The 24,416-nt window shown below is 40.1% G+C and overlaps 1 protein-coding gene across 3 annotated transcripts in view; it reads left to right on the forward strand.

Moving 5' to 3' along the window:
• The window catches only part of ANXA4 (annexin A4), a 160,855-nt gene that overhangs the window by 53,026 nt on the left and 83,413 nt on the right, over positions 1-24,416 (forward strand). For all 3 annotated transcript variants that reach the window (XM_023251733.2, XM_045054334.1, XM_019827344.3), the window contains one exon: positions 13,987-14,060. The gene's annotated coding sequence lies outside the window, so the exon portion shown is untranslated. The remainder of the gene's footprint in view (positions 1-13,986; positions 14,061-24,416) is intronic.

A 24,416-nucleotide genomic window follows, 5' to 3' on the forward strand; every position in this document is an offset into this window, starting at 1 on the left:
TATGTCTCTCTCAAAAATAAAGATTAAAAAAATTTTTTTTAAATAAATAAATAGAGGCACCTGGGTGGCTCAGTCGGTTGAGTGTCCGGCTTCAGCTCAGGTCATGATCTCACAGTTTGTGAGTTTGAGCCCCGCATTGGGCTCTGTGCTGACAGCTCAGAGCCTGGAGCCTGTTTCGGATTCTGTGTCTCCCTCTCTCTCTGCTCCTTCCCCGTTCGTGCTCTGTCTCTCTCTCAAAAACAAATAAACATTAAAAAAAAATTTAATAAATAAATAAAATAAAAGTGTATGATGCAGTGGATTTTGGTGTTTCCAAAGTTGTGCAACCATTGCCACTCATTTTAGAGCTTTTTCTTTACCCCCAAAGAAACCTCATATACATTAAGCAGTCATTCCCCATTTCCCTGTCCCCCCAGCCCCTGGCAAATCAGTAATCTACTTTCTCTATGGATTTTCAGGACATTTCCTATAAATGGAATCATACAATATGTGGCCTTTTCTATCTGGCTTCTTTATTGCCGGTACCTTTGTTAGTTTCGTTTTAACATTTTATTACTTTCCTTTGGGAATTTGCTTTGATGAAATGAGTGGGGTTATACAGCTTAATTTTTCCCCCTAAATAGTCCCAACAGTGTTTTAAATAATCCATCTTTTCTCCCGTGATTTGGAAATGTCACCTATCATCTACTAAAATCTCATGTGTATTTCAGTCTATTTCTGGATTCTCTATGTTATTCCATTGATCTATCTAAATTTTTTCTAGAACCAAATTTTTTAAGCTAGTATCTTTAAAATGCATTTAAGTATCTAATCTGACCACCTTCTTGCCAATATCTTTCTGTTCAGATTTTCCTGTTTATTTCTACAGATAAACTCGGTATCTTTTTTTATGTTTAATTTTTTTTTGATTGAGACCACACTGAGTTTATAGATTAATTTATAAAGAAATAATATCTTATAACAGAAATATTACATTTTCTTTATTTAGGTCCTCCCTATTTCTGGTTAAGTTTATTTTCAGATAAATTGGTGGTAGTATTGCTATTGTAAATGAGATCTTTTCTTCCGTTGTATTTTCTAACAGTGTATCAATTCTGTGTATTAATTGTACAAAAAGAAACCAACCACTTTAATAAATTCTTAAATAGGGGTGCCTGGGTGGCTCATTCGGTTAAGTGTCTGACTTTGGCTCAGGTCATGATCTGATGGTTTGTGAGTTCGAGTCCCGCATCCAGCTCTGTGCTAATAGTTCAGAGCCTGGAGCCTGTTTCAGATTCTGTGTCTCCTTCTCTCTCTGCCCCTGCTCTGCTCACACTCTGTCTCTCAAAAAGTGAATAAACATTTAAAAAAATAATAATAATAAAAAATAAGCATTTTAAAAAATTTAAAAATTAAAAAAATAAACATTTATATAATTTCTGTTCCAGTTAGCTTTTGCTGCATAACAAACCACCCCAAAGTTTAGTAGCTTCAGATAACAAGCATCTGTTATTTCTCTCATCTCTGTGAGTCAACTGTTGTTCTTCTGGTCTAGGCCAGCTTGGTTTATCTCTTCAGTCAATTGACACCTTAGCTAATATAGCTAGTCCAGGATGGCCTTATTTATGTGTTTAGTAGTTGGTTCTGTGTCCGCTGGGCCTGTGGGGTGACTTAGCCATATGTCTCTCACCACCCAGCAGGCTAGCAGTAGGCTCAATTCACAGAACAGTGGTTTTGAAGTTCCTTAAAATGGTTAAAGAGGGCAAGTTCCATTGCATAATAACTTTGCAAGTTTCTGCTTGCATCATGTTTACCAATGTTCCATTATCCTAAAGAAAGTCAATGGTCCAGCTCAGATTCAATGTGTGGAGAAATAAACTCCACTTCTGAGAAGAGCTGCAAAATAGTGTAGCCATTCTTGCGATTTCCCACAACTTTCTAGGATTTCTTTGGCCTATTCTCTTCAGATTTCTAGTTATTCTTTTATATCATTTCAAATAATACATCTTTCTTACTTTAAGAAGTACTTTACCTCTTAAATTATTTCCTTACTGAATTATGTTGGTTAGGATCTTCAGAACACTATTAAGGTATGATATCTTCTTCCTTACTTTCATGGGAATTAAAGTATGATGCCAGATTTTTATGATGGAAAAAAAAATCTGGCTATTCCTAAGATACCAAGACTTTCTGGGTTTTGTTTTGATTTGGGGTTGTTTGTTTAATCAGGAATGGATGTTCCATTCTGCTAAGTGGCTTTTCAGTATTTACTGAGATGATTGTATTGTTTTTCTCCTTTGATCTATTAATTCAGTGGCACATTAAAATAAATCCCAGTAATGAGCCAGACTTGCATTTCTGGAATGACACTTGCTGGAGGTGTGTTTTTCTGTTACAGCTGGGGTAGAAAACTTTTGTTTCAGTGGACCTGCCTATTCTGGACACGTCATATAAATAGAACCATATAATTTGTGGCTTCATCTTCTTTCACTTAGCATAATGTTTTCAGGGTTGTTCCATCATTCTTTTTCATGGGTGAATAATATCTCATAAATGGGAATAATAATCCATTTATGTGTGGTATGGATCTGTGCTTCTGTGTTGTCTACTGAGTGGTGATCATATCATCTTCCTCTTTTATTTTGCTTTTCCAGTGGATTGCGTTCTAGGCATTCTGGTGTTGAAACACCTTTTCATTCCTGGGATAAATCTTTCTATTATTACCATTTTCATATGTTTTTTTTTAGAGACGGAGAGAGGGCATGGGGGAGAGAGGTAGAGGGACAGAGAGAGGATCTGAAGCAGTCTCCGTGCTCAGCATAGAGCCTGATGCAGGGCACAATCAATCCCATGACCCTGGGATCATGACCTAAGCCAAAACCAAGAGTTGGATGCTCAACCGACTAAGCCACCCAGGTGCCCCTCATTCCTAGGATTAATCTTATGTGATCATAATTATTATTCTTTTAATGAATTGCAAGTTTTGACTTGAACAAGGGAATTAGGGGTGCTAACCCCTGTGCAGTTGAAAATCTGTGTATAATTTTTGACTCTCAAAAAATTTACTACTAATAGCCTACTGTTAACTGGAAGCCTCACTGATAACATAAACAGTCTATTGAAACATATTGTGACTGCTATATGTATTATATGTTGTATTCCTTCAATAAAGTAATCCAGAGAAAAGAAAATGCTATTAAGAATATCATAAGGAAGAGAAAATACATTTACAGTACTTTACATATATTTATTGAAAAAAATCCCTGTATTCGTGGACCCATGCAGTTCAAACTGATGTTGTTCAAGGGTCAAGTGTATTTTATTTAGAATGCTGGGATCTTTTTACAAGTGAGCTTAACTTGTTTTTTTAATTTCTTCTGATTTTCTTATTTAGTTCTGTTATAAGATGATGCCAGCACAGGAACAGTTGTATAAGATAGGAAACATTTGTTCCTCGAAAGTTTGTTAGAATATAAAATTTTTTTAACGTGTATTTATTTTTGAGAGAAAGAGACAGAGCGTGAGGGGGAGAGGGACAGAGAGAGAGGGAGACACAGAATTGGAAGCAGGCTCCAGGCTCTGAGCTGTCAGCACAGAGCCCGATGCGGGGCTCGAACTCACGAACTATGAGATCATGACCTGAGCTGAAGTCGGATGCTCAACCGACTGAGCCACCCAGGTGCCCCAAAAGTTTGTTAGAATATAAACGGGGATGTCTGGGTGGCTCAGTTGGTTAAGCGTCTGACTCTTAATCTTCGCTTAGGTCATGACCTTGTGGTTCATGACATTGAGCCCCCATATTGGGCTCTGCTCAATGCTTGGGATTCTCTCTCTCTCTCTCTCTCTCTCTCTCTCTCTCTCTCTCTCTCTCTCTCAAAAATAAATAAATAAACATAAAAAAAAGAATCTAAACATAGAGCCACAAGATTTGGTTCATTTTAGGAAGTAGATCTTTGGCTACCATCTTCTATGGTTATTGGTTTACTCAAAATTTTCTCTATCTTCTAGGGCCCGTCTGATACACAAACAGTAAAGTCTATGAAACAACTTGCTGACATTTCACAAAGCAATACCCAGATCAAGAGTTCCAAAATTGCCAATACTCCAAAAATCCCCAAAGTCATTGCTCCCAATCAGTATTTCTTTTCTTTTCAAAGATAATTATAACCTTAACTTCTGTGATAACTATTTTCTTGCTTTTCTGTATAGTTTTATCTTCTAAGTGTGGAACCCTAAACAGTATTTTTTTTTTTTGCCTGTATTTAACTTTATATAAATAGAATGATGCAATATATATTCTTGTTGATCTGGTCTCTTTTATTCAGTAATATATTTTTAAGACTCATACAGGTTATGTATAGCTGTTGTTTTTACTTTGCTTAATAGCATTGTATTATATGAATATACATGCTCTTTGTTTATTCATTCTTCTGTTGATGGACTTTGAGGCAGTTTCCAGTTTGAGATGATTACAAACAGAGATGCTATGATCATTCTTGTATATGTCTTATAGAGAACATGTATGCATATTTTGTTGGGTATATTTCCTATCAATGATATTAGTATTTGTAAGTTATATGTAACTTCAATTTTATTAGATACTATCAAGAATTTTCTAAAGTATCATACTAACTTACACTCCTGTAGCAGCAGATAAAAGTATTCCTTGTTCACAACTTCAGTTGTGGTAGGGCTGGTCTTTTAATTTTAGCCATTCATGGTGTCTTGTTATATTATTTACATTGCCCTGATTATTAGTGATGTTAAGTATCTTTTCATATGTCTGTTATCCATTAGCTATCCTTTTTTTCTCCCAAAAAAATGTGTGTTCAAGTCTTTTACCCATTTTTCTTTTGGGTTGGCTGTCAGTTTCTTATTGGTTTGTAGAATTTCTTTAAATATTCCATACTTGAGCTCTTTGTAAGTTGTAAGTGTTACAAATATCTTATCCATATTCCATATCTTTTAATGAATAGTTCCTAATATGAATGTTAAATTTATATTGTTTATAATGTTAAATAAATGCCAAATTAATCCACCTTTTTCTTTATTATTAGTTCTTTTATGTCCTATTTAAAAAGTTTTTTCTTATCTTTAATGAGGTTTAAATTTTTAATGTATTCAAATGTATCAATCTTTTTCTTTATGGCTAGTACTTATTAAGTAATCTTTCTCTACTTTGAAGTCATGAAGCTTTTGTTTTATATAGCCCTCTAGAAGTTCTATTTGCCTTTCGCATTTATGTCTATGATACGTCTAGAATGAATTTTTTTTTTATTTTTATTTTTAAAATTTTTTTTTTCAACGTTTATTTATTTTTGCGACAGAGAGAGACAGAGCATGAATGGGGGAGGGTCAGAGAGAGAGGGAGACACAGAATCTGAAACAGGCTCCAGGCTCTGAGCCATCAGCCCAGAGCCCGACGCGGGGCTCGAACCCACGGACCGCGAGATCGTGACCTGGCTGAAGTCGGATGCTTAACCGACTGCGCCACCCAGGCGCCCCCGTCTAGAATGAATTTTTATGTATGGTGTAAGGTAGGGGTCAAGATTCCCCTCATAATTATCCAATTGTCACAGCACCTTTTATTGAAAGTTATCTTTACTGCTTTGCAGTGCCTTTTTTTTTTTTTTTGCAATGCCTCTTTTGTCATAATTAAAATATCCACATATACATGGATCTCTTTCCAGATTTATATTCTATTCCACTGGTCAGTATGTCCATCCTTGTGCCAAAATTATTTATAGTACATATAAATATCCAGTAGAGGAAGCCCTCCTATACTTTGTTCTTCACAATTGTGTGGGTTATTCTTGGCCCCTTGCATTTCCATCATATCAAGCTTCAAACAAAAAAAAAAATCTTGGTTAGATTTTATTGGCTAACAAATTTTTAAAAAATAAAACAAACCTCTACTAGATTTTCTGAATAATCATTTAAATATCGTTTCTTGTTTTCATGGGTGACTCATCAGCAAACATATACACTGTACCTGCCTTAGGTAAAGTAACTGACCAGGTTCAAAAATATCTCTGCTGTGAGCTGATTCATTGACCTCAAGACATATTACCTTAGGAAATTGCCTTCTTCTGATATCTGAGTTCCTTCTTCTCAATAAACCCAGTAGTAAATGTGCTTTCTTTCCAGACTTCATAAGATAACAACTTCGGAAGGAGAAATGAAAATGAGTAAAAAGTTACAAATTATTTACAGGCTAAGACTTCACAGGGGTGAAATGTATCTACAAAGTTCTGATTCAGAGTCTGAACTTTCTCAGTGCAGAGACCTGTTTGCTTCCATTCTCCATTCTTTCCTCCATTTCCTCTTTCCCCTCCTGTCTGTCCTCTTCTTAGCTCCAATATCTTCCTCAACCCAAGCTTTTCTTTTTGCCTATACTGTGTTCCCTACAGCTCTCTGGGTCCGCATCTCTTTGTCTTGTTCTCTATTGACAAACACAGATTTTCTCTCTTCTAAGTATTAAAAAAAAAAGTCATGTTTGACTGCTCAAGGTCTTCCCAAGTCATTGAACATAAGCTGAGGAAGTTTTGCATATTTTAGAGCACATACTTGGGAAGCAGTTCCTCAGAAAGCTACAAGGCAACCTTGCTAGATACTTCACAGTTCTGAATCCCATTTTAATTTTTTTTTTAATGTTTATTTATTTTGAGAGAGGGAGAGAGAGAGAGAGAGACAGAGTGCGAGCAAGGGAGGGGCAGAGAGAGAGAGGGAGACACAGAATCCGAAGCGGGCTCCAGGCTCTGAGCTGTCGGCACAGAGCCCGAAACAGCGCTCGAACCCACGAGCCGAAGTCAGAAGCTTAACCGACTGAGCCACCCGGGTGCCCCCTGAATCCCATTTTAGATGGGAAAGAGAACTGCCTAGAGTTCAAGGACAGAGCTGGAATTGTAGTTCAAAGCTCTTGGGCAGTCTGTGAAGCAATTAACAAACTCACTTGGTACTAATGGTATCACAAATCATGCCAAAATTCAGGTGAGCTCGTAAAGGAAGTGTGAACCACTCCTTTAACCATGTACTTTATGAGATGCTTTTCCTTTTAATTTAATTTAATTTAATCTTATTTTATTTTATTTTATTTTATTTTAGTAGGTTTCATGACTAGTGTAGAGCCCAACACAGGGCTTGAACTCACAATCCTGAGATCAAGACCTGAGCTGAGATCAAGAGTCAGACACTTAACCAACTGAGCCACCCAGGCACCCTGGATGCTTTTCCTTTTTTAACTAAGGCATGCTTCCTGTATAAATCTTGAAAAATATAGAAAATAAGACTATCATTCTTATTATTTCAGCACATACTTCTAGACTTTTCAAATGCATGGCTGATATTATATGTAATTTTATTTTCTGCTTAAAATTATATCAAAAGCAAGTTTTCAAATCTTTACAATTGTAATATCATTAAATGACTGTAAAATATTTCTTTGAATCATAAGGAAGCAGACAAGCTTCATTTTATTAGATTGTAACTTGCTTCCAATTTCATCATGATTGTAAATAACATTGATGGGAAAAACTTGTTCATGACTCTGTATTTCAGGTTACTTTCATAGGCAAAATATGTATCTGATAAAGGACTTATATACAGAATATGTAAAGAACTCTTACAAAATCAATAATAAGAAAACAAACAACCCAATGTTTAAATGAGCAAAGAATCTGGACAATTTACCAAAGAAGTTATACTTAAGACAAATGAGCACGTGAAAATATGCTCAACAACACGAGTCATCTGGAAAATATAAATTAAAAGGACAATGGGGTAATACTACACCCCACAAAATTGTAAAATTTTAAAAACTGATCATACAAAGTGTTGACAATGATATGGAGCAACTGGAAGTTTCATACATTGCTGGTGGGAATGAAAATAATGGACTCCCTTTGAAAAACACTTTATTCATGTTTTATAAAGTTAAACTACACTTACCATCCAACCCAGCAATTCTTTCCTAGAAATGAAACAAAAATTCTACTCCCAAGAGAAGTGAAAATATATGTCCATGAAAGACCTATATGTGAATACTCATTGCTGTTAATTCACAATAACCCCAAACTGAAAACAATGCAAATGTCCATCAACAGGTGAATGGATAAACAAACAACTGTGATGTTTCTGAACAGTACAATGTTTCTCAGCAATAAAAATGAATGAGCTACCAGTACGTGCAACAACATAGACAAAGCTCAAAAGCAACGTGCTGAGAAAAGAAGCCAGACACGAAAGACTACCTACCATTTAATTCCATTTATATGACATTCTAGGAAAGGCAAAACTGTGGTGATAGAAAGAAAACTTTCTGGAGTGATGGAAATATTTTATGTCTTAATTATACTGATGGTTATATGACTACATACATTTCTGGAAAATGAGTTAAGCTGAACACTTAAAATGGGCGAGGTTTTGTTACAGGTAAATTACATCTTGGTGAAGCAGATTTTAAAAATAAGGAATGATTCTGAGTTTTTTGGTTTTTTGGTTTTTTTTTTTTAACTTAGGCAGCTGACCTAAAGTGGAACCTGAGAACAGATGGAATTCAGACAGAGAAGTAGGACTTGAGGGCAGTGGATGGTGTCAGGATAATGACTTCTGGTTTTGGAAGTGTTAATGAGGTTGAGTTAATGAGGGCACAGAGAGAGAAAAGAGACGTATAGAAATGAGAAGGGAAAAAAAATCCCGAATTCAGCAAAAAAGGAAAAAAGACAGCATGAAATTGAGAAAAGGAAAAACTTGGGTTTTGTACGTAGGCTTTTCCATGTTGCCTATCTTCGTCTCAGTTTATTTTCATTTTTTCTTTCTTTATTCTCTTGGTCTTTCCTTTTCCTGGGGTGTGTGTGTCTGAGGTTGGGGGAGGGGGTTACACACCATGTGTTACCATTGTGTGCTTCTAAAGTCTGTCTCCCTCTAAACAGACCACATATAAGCATTCCTGTACACACATACACACGTGTGCCCATGCATACACACACACACACACACACACACACACACACATGCACACACATCAATAATACTACCAAATGAGAACAGTAGGAGGAAAGAGTAAATCGGGCTCCTGGGTGGCTCAGTTAGTTAAGCATCCAACTTCAGCTCAGGTCATGATCTCATGGTTCATGAGTTTGAGCCCTGCGTCAGGCTCTGTGCTGACTGCTCAGAGCCTGGAGCCTGCTTCGATTTCTGTGTCTCCCTCTCTCTCTGCCCTGCCCCGCTTGCTCTCTCTCTCTCTCTCTCTCTCCCTCAAAAATGAATAAACATTTAAAAAAAAGAAAGAGTAAATCAAGAAAACAAAAAGGTAAAGAAGTTTGGCACCTGCCCTAACATGCATTGGTAGGGAGGGTTCACTTTTGGTCCTTCTCGTTCTGTGGAGAAAAGCAATAGAGAAAAAGTACCGGGTTATTTAAACCAGCTTACCAACTGTTTAAACTCTGAGTAGGAAAATAGCTTTAACAGTTCCATTAGGATCTGGGCCAAGGACTTTTCCTTTGGATTTGTGGTGAATAATTAAAGGTTAATGGTGGTATTTTTCTTTCAGCCAAGGAAAAGCAACCACACCAGTCATGATCCTAATTTAATCCAACTGGGAAACTCTAGAAAACCTCAGTAACAAATTTGCAAAGGTTAAAAGGTTCTGGGCCTCTTAATTTGTATCCACAAAAGGCAACGAGGCTGTATTTTTATTTCCATCCTATGGATGAGGAAATTAAAATTCAGAAAAGCCATGGGATCTACCAACTCCCTCATTAAGAAGAACCAAAGACATTAGGGGCAGGATCTCCACTTTGGCATTTTGTTTTTGGATGTGCCTGGAAGAGGCAGACAAGAGAACTTGGGCTTTTGAGGCCTGAGTTCTGCACGAATTGTCAGGCTATCACCTGGATCTATCCACATTTCTGTGGACAACTACCACCATTCAACACAGTGGCTCCGAGAAGGTGTGGGCAGGACGGGCTCCTTGGGACCTGACAAGACTCTCTGAGAGAGGTGATGAACAGAGCATATCATGGTATTTCTCATTCTAACTCTCCTCCACTTTATGCAACATCACATGGAGAGTGTGAGATCTAGGTCGCGAACCCAAATTCTGTCTGACTCCAAAGCCGTCCTCTCAACTGCCATACCCTGCTGCCTTCTATTCTTTTCTAACATTTCCAGTATGTGTGAGGTAAAAAGGAAAAAGAAAGGAAGGAAGGACAGTGGTAGGACACCCTCTATCTCCATCTCATTTGTTTCCAGGAGGAACCTTCCAGTCTACTTTTTAGGAGAGAAGCACTGTTAGTGATCTCTCCCACCCCTGTCACTCATTCTCCCCAAGGAAGGAGCCATTTACCTGAAGAAGATTGGGAAAAGGTCACTCTTGCTTTGGTTTGCAGGTAAATGTTTAGCCAACAAGCTCTGGGACAAGGGTGGAGCCCTGACTTACTGCCAATTCTCCACTGTTGTCACTTCTTCCCTGAAGGCATCACCTGTGTCTCCCCTTCCCCTGAGGCATCTAACTCTTTAAGGAGTTTAGGACTTTGAGGAGTTTAGCCTTTATACACAACACCCCCACCCCAAATAAATTAAAAAAAAAAATGTGTTTTAGCAGCTTTTGCTTTCTACCTTAACAGCACAACTGCACCTGATGAACGAACACAAGGGCCTGGCTGCTTGCCTTGAATAGGAGAAAGAGACAAAAGACCCCACTTCAAAAAAACTACTTTCCACTGCTCTGTCTTCCACTAAAAAAGGGGGGTATAAACAGTCTTCAGTCCTCATCTCTGTCCCAAATGAAGTCCTAGTGGGACAGCAGTGTCTGGTGGGTGACATCTCTCCAAATTTTTAAAGACACCTGAGCCTGGGGCGCCTGGGTGGCTCGGTCAGTTAAGCGTCCAACTTCCGCTCAGGTCATGATCTCATGATTTGTGAGTTCGACCCTTGAATCGGGCTCTGTATTGACAGCTCAGAACCTGGAGCCTGCTTCAGATTCTGTGTCTCCCTCTCTCTCTGCCCCTCCCCTGCTCATGTTGTCTCTATCTCTCATAAATAAAGAAACTTAAAAAAAAATTAAAAACAAATTTAAAGACAACTGAGCCTAGATTCTGAGCATGTTTCTCCCTCTTTTTGAGACTTCTCCTTCAGGTCTGCCTTCCTATAAGCCCTGGCTCTTTCCTGCTTTGAGGCTGGGGTCAGGGTGGATATGTGAGAACATTGTATTGTCAGCCCCACTCGAATCCCATAGACCTTCTCCAAAGGAGGGGACTATTCTGTTTCCAGGAGGAAGGAAGGATGCTGTGGAACCCAAGGCACCCACCCCAGGATTCAGGTATAAACAAGTCTGTACAATATAAGCGCATATTCCTGAGAATCAAAGCAGGAGGAAGCATAAGAAGCCTGGACACTGTGGGGGTGCCCGAGTGGCTCAGTCAGTTGGGCATCCAACTTTGACTCAGGTCATGATCTCGCAGTGCATGAATTCAGGCCCCGCGTCTGGCTCTGTGCTGATAGCTCAGAGCCTGAAGCCTGCTTCAGATTCTGTGTCTCCCTCTCTCTGTCCCTCCCCCGCTCACGATTTGTCTCTCTTTCTCTCTTTCAAAAATAAATAAACATAACAATTTAAGAAGACTGGACACTGGGGCTGAAGTGAGGGCATGTGACTGAGACCTCTCACAACACTCAAGCCTCCTCCAGTGCCAGTCTGCTGTCCATAGTGTGTCCACCCCCCCGGACCCACTGCCACCCCTGTGGACACAGGCTTTATCAAATATTAGTATTTTATTTCCTGAGACTCAGGCAGGGTTGAAAGGCTGGCTGGGTTCCCACTGAACATCCTGTGTTGTCTGCTCAGCTCATATGCATGGGAGAATGTTTACACTGGGTAAGGTCCCAGGGCTGGGACATAATTTGTGATGAGATGTCCTGAGAGGACAACCATGGTTCAGCTTGAGCCCAACCAATAGTCAGGCCATTGGTATGATGCTGTGCCTGCTCCAGGTCTAAGTTCAAAACTACAGCCCTTGGATTTCCCAGGGCTTGTTCACAGCGCCCCCTGCTGAACATTTTTTGTTAACCCTGTGTCTTTGGATCCCTGGTCAGTTCTGTTCAGGAAATCTAATTCAGAAAGGAAGGAAGGAAGGAAGGAAGGAAGGAAGGAAGGAAGGAAGGAAAGAAGGAAGGAAAGAAGGAAGGGAAAGAAAGAAAGAAAGAAAGAAAGAAAGAAAGAAAGAAAGAAAGAAAGAAAGAAAGAAAGAAAGAGAGAAAGAAAGAGCCTTCTGGGATAACACAGTAAAATCAAGTAATAGATGTGAAGGTGCTTTGGAGAATAAAAAAAAGAAGACTACATAAAAATCGATCATTATTATAAAGCCAAGATTGAGAAGGATAGAACTAAATGGCTCCCGTATCCTCAAAACTTGCCTTATCATACATGCCTTTTCAGTAATGTCTTGGGCAGAAGTGAATTCTAATGGGCTGAATTGTGTCCCCGCAAAATTCACATGACCTCCAGTACCTCTGAGTGTGACTGTGTTTGGAGATAGCACATAACACACATGGAGGGAAGACCATGTGAAGACATAGAGAGAAGGCAACCATCTACAAGCCAAAGAGAAAGTCTTCAGATGAAACCAACCCCATCGACGTCTTGATCCCAGACTTCTAGCCTCCAGATCTGTAAAAAATAAATTTCTGGTGCTCAAACCACATAGTCTCTGGTACTTATAGCAGCCCTAGCAAGCTGACACACAAGTCTATGACATATTTGAGCCCTGCTAATATAATTGAGTTTTATTGTACCTAAAACAAGGCCCTGCCTAAAGTAATTCTTGGGCTAGAAGGAGGAGACGGGCAAATACAGAAAATTAAGTGTTACAAGTATTAATAATATTGGTACCTGTTGTGTACCAGTCACTTTGCCTTTGTTGTCTTTAATCCCCACAACTATCCTAAAATACTGTATAGATGAGAAAGTAAAGGCACAAAGAGGATTAAAACTTTTCTCAAGGTCACACAGTTACTGTAAAGCTAATAATTGAATCTATGTCTGACTCAGAAATCTGTTTTGTCTCCCATTGATTCCTCTGCCTCTGCACAGAGGACAATGGGAACAAGAAAGGAGAAAGAGGGAAGGGTGAGAAGGTGATTATAGGTAGACATCAGTGGTCTATTCTGTTTTCCTGATAACAGTACTCTCTTTTATTGGAGAATGCCTCCACAACAAAAAGAATACACATTCTCCCTCCCCACGTCAAGAGGAACAGTCCAAGTCCTGGCCAATCATAATGTTTTCCCTCCAGCCACAGGTCAATAGCTGGGTACATGTCTACAGCTAAGCTAATCTTAGATTCTCCCATAATTTTTATAAGCTGAAACCAGGGGTAAAAAAGACTTCATTCTTCCCTGGGGTGACCAAAGTGTATGTAAGCCTGGATCTCCCTTGACCACATTTTCCCCTAACAAGAGAGAATGAAGTCAACTCATAACAAGAAGCCAAAATATGTGTGTGTGTGTGTGTGTGTGTGTGTGTGTGTGTGTGTGTGTGTGTGTAGATGAGACAGAGAGAGTGATAACAGCTTCATTTGAGTATCTGGATCCAGCCATTCCTGAGGCTGCCTCCATCCAGTCCTTACTTACATGAATTAATATATCCCCTTTTAAAAGAAGCTAGTTTGTGTTGGGTTTCTATTGCTCAAAATCAAGAGTCTTGAGAAATACAAATACTGGTCAAACAAGTTTTCATAGATGAAGTGACCCAAGAAAGAAGGGATTCACCAGAAAGGTAAAGCGGAAGAGAGGCAGAGGCTGAGGAATGTAATAGCAGCTACACTTGGAACTGCAAGCAGCTCAGTATGGCTAAAGCTGAGATGTGTGGAATGGCTAGAGAGGTAGGCAACAGCCACATCAGCAAAGATCTTTGTGCCCTGCCAAGATAATTTGGGGTCTGTATATGGGGTCGATAAGGATCTGCCGAAGAGTTTTAATCAGTGGTGTGACATGATCAAACTTGGGTTTCAGGTCACTCGGGAGATGAATCTGAGGGAGAACACAACAGGAGGCAGTTTCAGCAGGAGTCTGCTACAGGAATCCAGGTGAGAGGTCCTGGTGGAAAATGGCTCCCAAGGTCTTGGCTTAGCCATTGGCTGGAGGGAAGGGCAGGCACAAAAAGAATTGCAGTTTGGTCATTTCGAGGTCCAAGTATCTGTGAGACATTTAGGGGGAATTGTCCAATTGGTATATCAAAAGAGGTGCCTGAGTTGGAGATTTAAAGAAAATGTTTTTGAATCATCAATTCAACTATTGACTGCATGCCTACTACTTGCCAGGCACTGTGCTGAGAAAAATATGGTCAGATCTCTGCTCCCCCAGGGTTACACTCTGGCAAAGACAAAACAGATAATAAACACGTAAAAAATAAAGAAACAAGGTAAGTGCCTGATAGACAATAAAGCAGTGTCGTGTGGTAGAGGCCGTGGAGTAGGGGCCTCCATTAGTTTGGACGCTTGGCTGGTAGCAGATGCGGAGGCCCTGAGGGTGACAGAGGCAGCCACAAGATGAATATTCTCAAATTCACACAAATATAAACACGTCCATTAAAAAATTCCATCTGTTTTATGAAGTTGCCTTCTTTGCCTGGTCATGCCCTCAGGGCTGGCCAGGACGTGGTGAGAGGCTTCAGTGCCAAAAGCTGAGGCTGGTACTTGGGAGACACCTACCAGAGCTCCTTTGTTCTTACCCAGCGCCTTTCATCCCACATTCACAAAGCCCATCCTGGCATCCACGCTCTCGGGCCTGGTTCATTGACACAGACAGGTGGCTTTTGATCATTATCCCCGTGTCATAAATAGGGGCAACAAAGGTCTGAGTTTACAGAGCACTGGCCAAAATTATTTGATGAGTCAAGGAATCTTCCTTTGAGTTGGACCAGTAATACCTGATGTCCGGGCCTTCCAGCTTCCTGAAATTGCCAGCTGCTGCATCTTTCTATTACAGTTGTTTTCTCTTTCACTCCACGCATCTGACTAAAACCTGAGTTTTTCTTCAAGGACCCTGAAGTCATGTTGCTTTATTCCACCTACCCCAGGCCTGCTACTCAAGCCAATCAGCTTTTCTCCCCAGAATACCCTTTAAATTAAAGTGCTATGTAAAATTCTAACTATACATTATGACTTATTTCTTTTTTTAGGGCCCTCAGTATGATGGCATAATTTACATTACACTTATTTTTTTATTTTCAAATTTATTTTATATATACGTGTATATGTGTGTGTGTGTGTGTGTGTGTGTATTTTTTTTTTTTTTTTGAGAGAGAGAAAGAGAGAGCGCAGGAGGAGTGGGGGAGAGGAGCAGAAGAAGAGAGAGAGAGGAGAATTTTCAGCAGGCTCTATGCTTGGCACAAAGCCCAACATGGGGCTCAATCCCACGACCCCGGGATCGTGACCTGAGCTGAAATCAAGAGTCAAATGCTCAACCAGCTGAGCCACGCCGGCACCCTACATTACACTTATTTTTTTTTTAAGTTATTTATTTATTTATTTTGAGAGAGAGAGAACGTGCATATGCAAGCATGGGAGGGGCAGAGACACAGAAGGAGAGAGAGAATCCCAGGCAGGCTCCATGCTGTCAGCACAGAGCCCGATGCAGGGGCTTGAACTCAGGAACCATGAGATCATGACCTGAGCCAAAATTAAGAGTTGGACGCTTAACTGACTGAGCCACCCGGGTGTCCCTACCCTTAGTTTTTAAATGTACAGTTTTTAATGTATAGTTTAAATCTTTTTAAATGTTCAGTGTGTTTTAGTACTTGTGTATACCAATATACCCACTACCTCATTTAGAACATAGAAAATATTTGCAGTCATATATTTAATTAGAGTCTAGTATCCAGAATCTACAACTCAATGGTAAAAAGACAAATAACTTAATTTTTAAATGGGCAAAGGATTTGAATAGACATTTCTCCCAAGGACATATACAAATGGCCACTAAACTCAACATCATTACTTTTTAGGAAAATGCAAACCAAAACCATTTGAGATAGTACTTCACACACACACATGATTCGAATTTTAAAAAACGGACAATAACAAATGTTGGCTAGGATACGGAGAAATTGGAAGCTTTGCATGTTGCTGTTAGGACTGTAGAATGTTGCAGCTGCTGTGGAAAACAATATGGCAGTTTCTCAGAAAGTTAAACATAGAGTTAAAACATGACCTAGCAATTCCACGCCAAGGTATATATACCCAAAAGAATTGAGAACACCTGTCCATACAAAAACTTGCACACAAATGTTCACAGTAGCATTCACAATAGCCAAAAAGTGGAAACAACGCAAATGTCCATAATCTAAGGAATGGATAAATAAAATGTGACATATCCATACAGTGGAGTATTATTCATCCACAAAAAGAAATAAAGTATTAATAAATGCTACAATTTGGATGAGCCTTGAAAACAATATGCTACACGAAAGAAGCCAGAAACAAAAGGCTGCCTGATACTCCATTTATAAGAAATATTTAGAATAAACAAATCCATGGAGACAGAATATAACTTAGTAGTTCAGGGGATGAGAAGGGGAAGGAATGGAGGGTGACTGCTAATGGGTAAACGGTTTCTTTTGTGGATGATGAAAATGTTCTGGAAGTGGATAGCGGCAGTGGTTTTACAACCTTGTGGCTATACTAAAAAGCATTTAATTGTACACTTTGCTTTTTTTAATGTTTACTTATTTTTGAGAGACAGAAAGAAACTGCATGTGCATGTGCATATGAGCGGAGGGGGCAGAGAGAAAGAGAGAGAAAGAATGACAAGCAGGCTCCGTGCTGTCCACACAGAGCCTGACTCGGGGCTCATGTGAGATCATGACCTGAGCCGAAACCAAAAGTTGGATACTTAACCAGTTGAGCCACCCAAGTGCCCTAACTATACACTTGAAAAGGGTGAAATTTGGGGCTCCTGGGTGGGTCAGTCGGTTGGGTGTCTGATTTCGGCTCAGGTCATGATCTCACAGTTCACGGGTTCAAGCCCGGTGTTAGGCTTTGTGCTGACAGCTCAGAGCCTGGAGTCTGCTTTGAATTCTGTGTCTCCCTCTCTCTCTGCCCTTCCCCGGCTCATGCTCTGTCTCTCTAAATAAATAAATAAATAAATAAATAAATAAATAAAAGGGTGAATTTTATGGCATGTGAATTATATACTGATAAAAAATAGTTTAGGGGCGCCTGGTGGCTCAGTCGGTTAAGCGTCTGATTTCAGCTCAGGTCATGATGTCATAGTTCATGCATTGGAGCCTCGCATCGGGCTCTGTGCTGACAGCTCAGAGCCTGAAGCCTGCTTCAGATTTTGTGTTGCCCTCTCTCTCTGCTCCTCCCCCTCTCACGCTCTCTCTCTCTCTCTCTCTCAAAAATAAACATTAAAATAATTTTTTTAAATAAAAAAATAGTTTAAAACTTTGCACTTCAAAAGACATCATTAAGAAATGCAAATAGAGGGGCACCTGGGTGGCTCAGTCGGTTAAGCGGCCAACTTCGGCTCAGGTCGTGATCTCTCCGTCCATGAGTTCGAGCCCCGCGTCGGGCTCTGTGCTCGGAGCCTGGAGCCTGTTTCAGATTCTGTGTCTCCCTCTCTCTGACCCTCCCCTGTTCATGCTCTGTCTCTCCCTGTCTCAAAAATAAATAAAACGTTAAAAAAAAAAAAAAAAGAAATGCAAATACAAAGTAGATTGGGAGAAAATATTTATGAAGCATATATCTGATAAAGAACTACTATCCAGAACACATTAAGAACTACAACACAATAACAGAAGGACAAACAATCCAATAAAAAAAATAAGGCAAAAGACTTGAGTAGACATCAGAGAAGATACTCAAATGGCTAATAATCATAGGCAGAAATCTTCTACAGCAATCCCAAAGGAAATGAAAGTTAGTACTACAGGGAACTACAGACTCACGAGAATGCCTGTAAGCAAAAAGACTGAAAATAAGCACTGGTGAGATTGTGGAGCAACTGGAACTCTCAGACATTCCTGGTGGGAATGTAAAGTGAGAATTACTTGGGAAAAGTTTGGTATTTTCCTAAGTTAAATACAAATACAACGTAGCAATTTCACTTCTATGTATGTATCTAAGAGAAATGAAAACACATGTCCAAATAAATACTGGCTCACAAATATTCATAGTAGCATTATTCATAACAGCATCAAACTGGAAACGATCCAAATGTCCATCAATTGATGAATAAACTGTGTGGTATATCTATACAATAATATATATCTTAGCAATAAAAAGAGACAAATTACTGACGCATGCAACAAATGTATGAACTTCAAAAATATCATGCTAAGGAAAGAAGACAATGATTCCATTTGTATGAAATTTCTAGAAAAAGCAGAACCATAGAGATAGAAAGCAAATCAGTGGTTGCCTGGAGCTGATGCCAAGAGGGAACTTTTTGGAATGAGAGAAGTGTTCTAAAAGTGGATTGGGTGGCTCAGTCGGTTAGGCATCCCGCTAGATCTCAGCTCACGTCTTGATCTCAAAGTCAAGTTCAAGCCTAACCTTGGGCTCTGCACAGGGCATGAAGCCTACTTAAAAAATAATAATAATATAAAAGTGGATGGTGGTGATGGTTACACAACAGTATAAATTTACTTAAAATCAATGAACTGTTAACCAAAAAGAACAACAACAACAAAAAAAATCACAAGGAAATGGACACAGAGAAGCTTTGGGATAAAGGTAATTTTCTTTTCCTTGGCTTGGATGGTAGGTGGCTATTTGGATGTGTTCACTTGATGATAATCCGTATGCCTATATATAAATTTTTTTCTCAAATGTATGATTTATTCCCTTTATGTATGTAATTCTTTTAAAAAGTTTAAAATAAAAAATTAACCATTCAGACAGTCTAAGCGATTCATTGATGAAAGAAAAATCAGGATGAAGTTTAGTGTATTGCTGATGCCTAGTGGGCCTGATTTGTGCTATCATAAACAGCCAAGATCATCCATTCTACCCATAAATTAACATTAACACATTTTCTACCCATGGTGTCTGTTTATTCTTCTCTCAGGGGGTCATCTCACTACATTTTTTGCTTTGTTTCCATACCTACTGACTCTTACCTGTTCTGAATCCTCTAAGAGAGGAGAGAGGCAGATGCTTCTCACACAGATTTGTTTGTTTTGGTTTTTGTTTTTAGATATAACTTGTAGACAATAAAGTGAGCAAATCTGACATGCACAGCAAGGTGAATTTTTATGCATGTATACACCTGCGTAACCATCCTCTCTATAGAAAGTATTTCCAACACTCCAGAAACTCCTTTGTGTCCCCCTCAGTCAGCACATCCCCACCAAGTGTAACCACTGAATACCCAGACCCACCAAGTATAACATCCTGACTTTTGTTGTCATAGGTTACTTTGGCCTGTTTTTGAACTTCATTTGAGGATCTAGACATGTTCGCTTCTGACTTCTTTCATTCCGCTTTATGTCTGTGAGATTCATCCATGTTGCTGCATTGTAAGAGTAGTTCACTCTTTTTTTTTTTAATGTTTATTTATTTTTGAAGGAGAGAGAGACAGGGTGTGAGTGGGGGAGGGGCAGAGAGAGAGGGAGACACAGACTCGGAAGCAGGCTCCGGGCTCTGAGCTCTGAGCTCTGAGCTGTCAGCACAGAGCCCGATGTGGGGCTGGAACCCACGAACTGTGAGATCATGACCTGAGCCGAAGTCGGACGCTCAACCAACTGAGCCACCCAGGCGCCCCAGTAGTTCACTCTTTAATACTGATATGTTGTATTCTATTGTATGACTATGTCACAACTTACTTTGATGGACATTAGGTTTTTCTAGTTTTTGGCTTCACAGATAAAAGTGTGCGTATCTTTTGATGGATATAAGCACTCATTTCTGTTGTCACCTAATGATATTTTATACTAGGTTTTATTTTGTTTTGTTTTATTTTTTACACCAAGTTTTAATAAAGTAAGGTGCAGCATCCAGATCAGAGTAGGTCCATGGCATTTGGACTTAGAATACCTGATCTCTACCATGTAAGAGTAACACCAAAAGGCTACCAATGGCGGTAATTTTGAAAACAGAAATAATACCCATATCGCAAGTCTATATGAGATCTAAATAAGAAGGAAACTGTGAAGATCCCAGCACAAATTGAAATCTGTCATGTCTTTTCTCAGCTAGTATCTAAGACTTATTGCTTCACTAGTGAGTGAGCCCAAGACTTCTCCGCTAAAGAGGAGGGACAAAGACAATGGATTTAATAATGCCTCAGGTATCGGTCAGTCCTAGAGAAAATTGTAAAGTAGGTTAGGTGCCTTTAAGGACCTTCTCCACCCAAGCTTTCCTCTTCTTTGGAATATCTTCTCTCCTGTGACCCCCTCCTTCCAAAGCCAGGGTCCTTCCTAATGCCAAGGTCATAATGCCCTGGACTGGTACCTCATCCAACCTACTCATCTTAGGTGACTCGTAAACTCTGAATCTGCCTGCAACCCCACAGCACACACCTTTGGAGCTTGGCTTTCTACCAGGTGACAGGAAATCTGAGAAACTTACACCATCTATGTGATCCCTTTCCTCTAGGATATTTCAGTAGGAGTCATCTAGGAAGAAAGCTAGAATTTAAAAGAGCTGTTTTAAGGGTGGACAATCTGGCTGGGGATTAGCTCTCATGGGAACCACAGGGCTGTGTGTCTAGCTGGCTAGCTCAGGCATAGCTCAGCAGGTCCTGCATTTCATTGCAGATGTTTGGTTTGGAAAGTCCCCCAGCTATTTGGCTTCTGGAGTCCTTTCTCACCATGGGGCTCCTCTGTGGGAGGACAGAACTCATCAGTCACATTCCCCAAATGTCAGGCTCCTGCTGTGTGACCCCAGGAGAACCTTGCTTCCCATCTACATAACAGAAGCAAGGACTCTGCGAGTTTGAACTGTTGGGCAAAGGTCCTCCCTGATGGTTAGAGTTCCCAAACAAGGTGACCGTTGGGAGATAAATTGCAATGTAAATGTCACCTCCATCCTCTGACTGTTTGTCATTTCACCCTTCCTCCTTCTCTTCTCTATGGTCTCTTAAGACATTCTTGGGGATGTAACTCACCAGCCAGAAACTAAATTATATTTAACTTTTTCAATTAGATGCTATTTCAGCTATGTTAAACCAGTACTTGAGGTGGTAAGCCAGAACATGAGATCCCTGAAAAGAGGTCCTGGAATCATTCAGGTTCAGACTTGTAGAATTATTACTTTCACTTTCTAAAACCCACCACCCCTTCCTTTAACTATAAAGCTTTAGATCACCTGCCCCCTTTGCCTGAAATTCCCTCCTTTCCACCAGGCCTATCCAACACACACACACACACACACACACACACACACACACACACACACACCCCACACAGACCTGAGACTTCAGCTTGTCTCTCAGGACTCAATTAGGCATTATCTCTTTAGTAAAATTTTCTCAGATATCCCAAATCTGAGCTAGCTTCCCTTCCTCCCAACCCTTTGCACAGTTTTCTTTTTTTTTTAAATATAATTTATTGACAGGTTGGTTTCCATACAACACCCAGTGCTCATCCCAACAAATGCCCTCCTAAATGCCCATCACCGACTTTCCCCCTCTCCCCCACTCCCCATCAACCCTCAGTTTGAGTTCTCAGTATCCAAGAGTCTCTTATGGTTTGCCTCCTTCCCTCTCTGTAACTTTTTTTTTCCTTCCCTTCCCTTCTCCCCATGGTCTTCTGTTAAGTTTCTCAAGATCCACCTATGAGTGAAAACATATGGTATCTGTCTTTCTCTGACTGACTTACTTCACTTAGCTTAATACCTTCCAGTTCCATCCACGTTGCTGCAAGTGGCCAGATTTCATTCTTTATCATTGCCAAGTAATATTCAATTGTATATATAAACCACATCTTCTTTATCCATTCATCAGTTAGTAGACATTTAGGCTCTTTCCATAATTTGGCTATTGTCGAGAGTGCTGCTATAAACACTGGGGTACTTATAACCCTATGCATCAGCACTCCTGTATCCCTTGGGTAAATTCCTAGCAGTGCTATTGCTGGGTCATAGGGTAGTTCTATATTTAATTTTTTAAGGAACCTCCACCCTGTTTTCCAGAGTGGCTGCACCGGTTTGCATTCCCACCGACAGTGCAAGAGGGTTCCTGCTTCTCCACATCCTCGCCAGCATCTATAGTCTCCTGATTTATTCATTTTGGCCACTCTGACCGGCATGAGGTGGTATCTCACTGTGGTTTTGATTTGTATTTCCCTGATGAGGAGTGACGTTGAGCATCGTTTCATGTGTCTGTTGGCCATCCGGATGTCTTCTTTGGAAAAGTGTCTATTCATGTTCTCTGCCCATTTCTTCACTGGATTATTTATTTTTCGGGTGTGGAGTTTGGTGAGTTCTTTATAGGTTTTGGATACTAACCCTTTATCCGATATGTCATTTGCAAATATTTTTTCCCATTCTGTTGGTTGCCTTTTAGTTTTGTTGATTGTTTTCCTTTGCAGTGCAGAAGCTTTTTGTCCTCATGAGGTCCCAATAGTTCATTTTTGCTTTAAATTCCCTTGGCTTTGGAGATGTATCAAGTAAGAAATTGCTGCGGCTGATGTCAAAGAGGCTTTTTCCTGCTTTCTCCTCTAGGGTTTTGATGGTTTCCTGTATCACATTCAGGTCCTTTATCCATTTTGAGTTTATGTTTGTGTATGGTGTAAGAAAGTGGTCCAGTTTCATTCTTCTACATGTTGCTGTTCAGTTCTCCCAGCACCATTTGTTACAGAGACTTTTTTCCAATGGATACGCTTTCCTGCCTTGTCAAAGATTAGTTGGCCATACATTTGTGGGTCCAATTCTGGGTTCTCTATTCTATTCCATTGGTCTATGTGTCTGTTTTTGCCCTTTGCACAGTTTTCTAATCATTGATGGATTTTCCAGTCTTAACCAATTGGCAGTAAACCCCCTAATTGTGTTTATAGACCCAACATGCCAGGCACACAGTAAATGACCAATAAATATTCGTATAGTTGAATGAATAAACAGCTTGTTACTGCTACTGTTGTATTCTGACTCTCATTCTGGTTAAAAATGAACCTCCTCCCTAGTTTGCCATTATTCCCAACAAGAAGCTTCACAACAAGACACCAGGGTATGTCATAACTGATGAAGCAGATTCAGAGAGGCCCGGTGAGAGGGATCTCCATCAAGCTGCAGGAGGAGAAGAGAGAAAGGAGGGATAATTACAGATCTGAGGTCTCAGCACTGGATCAGGAGATCATTGAAGTAGATCCTGACACTTCAGGAAATGTTGAAACTCTCGGACCCTGAGAGTCTATCTGCAGGTCAGTCAGCCTGCAGCTGGAATGAATCTCAAAACACCACATGGAGCCGATGAATCTTTCTGCTGTGCTGTAATATCTTTAATAAACCTTGGATGATAAAAAAAAAAAATGAGCCTCCTCCCAAAGTAACCCAGCAGCCTAGAGAATATTTTTTGAAAATATAATTCAATTGTATTCACTTCAATTCAGAATTTGCCACATATACTCAAGGCTCGGCCCTAGAGGATTGGGAAAATAGCAATACTAATTATAATCTCCACCTTTAAGAAGCTTTTCATCTTTGGGGCGCCTGGTTGGTTCAGTCGGTTAAGTGTCGGACTTCAGCACAGGTTGTGATCTCGCAGTTTGGGGAGTTCAAGCCCCACATCGGGCTCTGTGCTGACGGCTCAGAGCCTGGAGTTAGGGAGAGATGAGGCTGGAAGGCTCAGCAGGGGTCAGAGCTTAAAGGACCTCCCAATCATGCAAAGTAATTGATCCTGATGTCAAGGAGCAACCCGGGTAGGGTTTTGAGCAGGCAAGTGACTTGATCAGATTTATGTTTTAAAAAGATTCCTCTTGCTGAAGTGCGGAAAATTAACCAGAGGAGGCCAAAGCTGGAGGCAGAAGTCTGGTTGGCAATTACATACTGTCGATCCTGCCTTACATGAGCATCACCTGGGGAGCCTTAATGATAAATATCTAGAAGTGTGACCCAAGCATCACCTTTTTTTCCTTCCAGCTCCCCAGTAACTCTCACATGCAGCCAATGTCAAGAACCACTGCATTAGAAGTATTGGAAGATGTCCAGCAGGGTCAGAGAATAGAGGGACGTAGGCCAAGACAGGAGAAACATGCAGGGAGAGAGCTGAGGTCCTTGTGCCCTGTGGGTAGCATCTAGCCTGTTCCATTTTCTCGGCTTCACATTCATTTTGGCTCAACTGATTTTTATTTTATTTTAATTGTTATTTTTTACAGTAGGCTCCATGCCGGGAGCACCTGGGTGACTTAGTCAGTTAAGTGTCTGACTTAGGTTCAGGTCATGATCTCATGGTTCATGCGTTCCAGCCCTGCATCAGACTCTCTGCTGACAGTGCAGAGTCTC

This window comes from Felis catus, chromosome A3 (assembly GCF_018350175.1).
Source record: "Felis catus isolate Fca126 chromosome A3, F.catus_Fca126_mat1.0, whole genome shotgun sequence".
NCBI classification, from domain to species: domain Eukaryota; kingdom Metazoa; phylum Chordata; class Mammalia; order Carnivora; family Felidae; genus Felis; species Felis catus.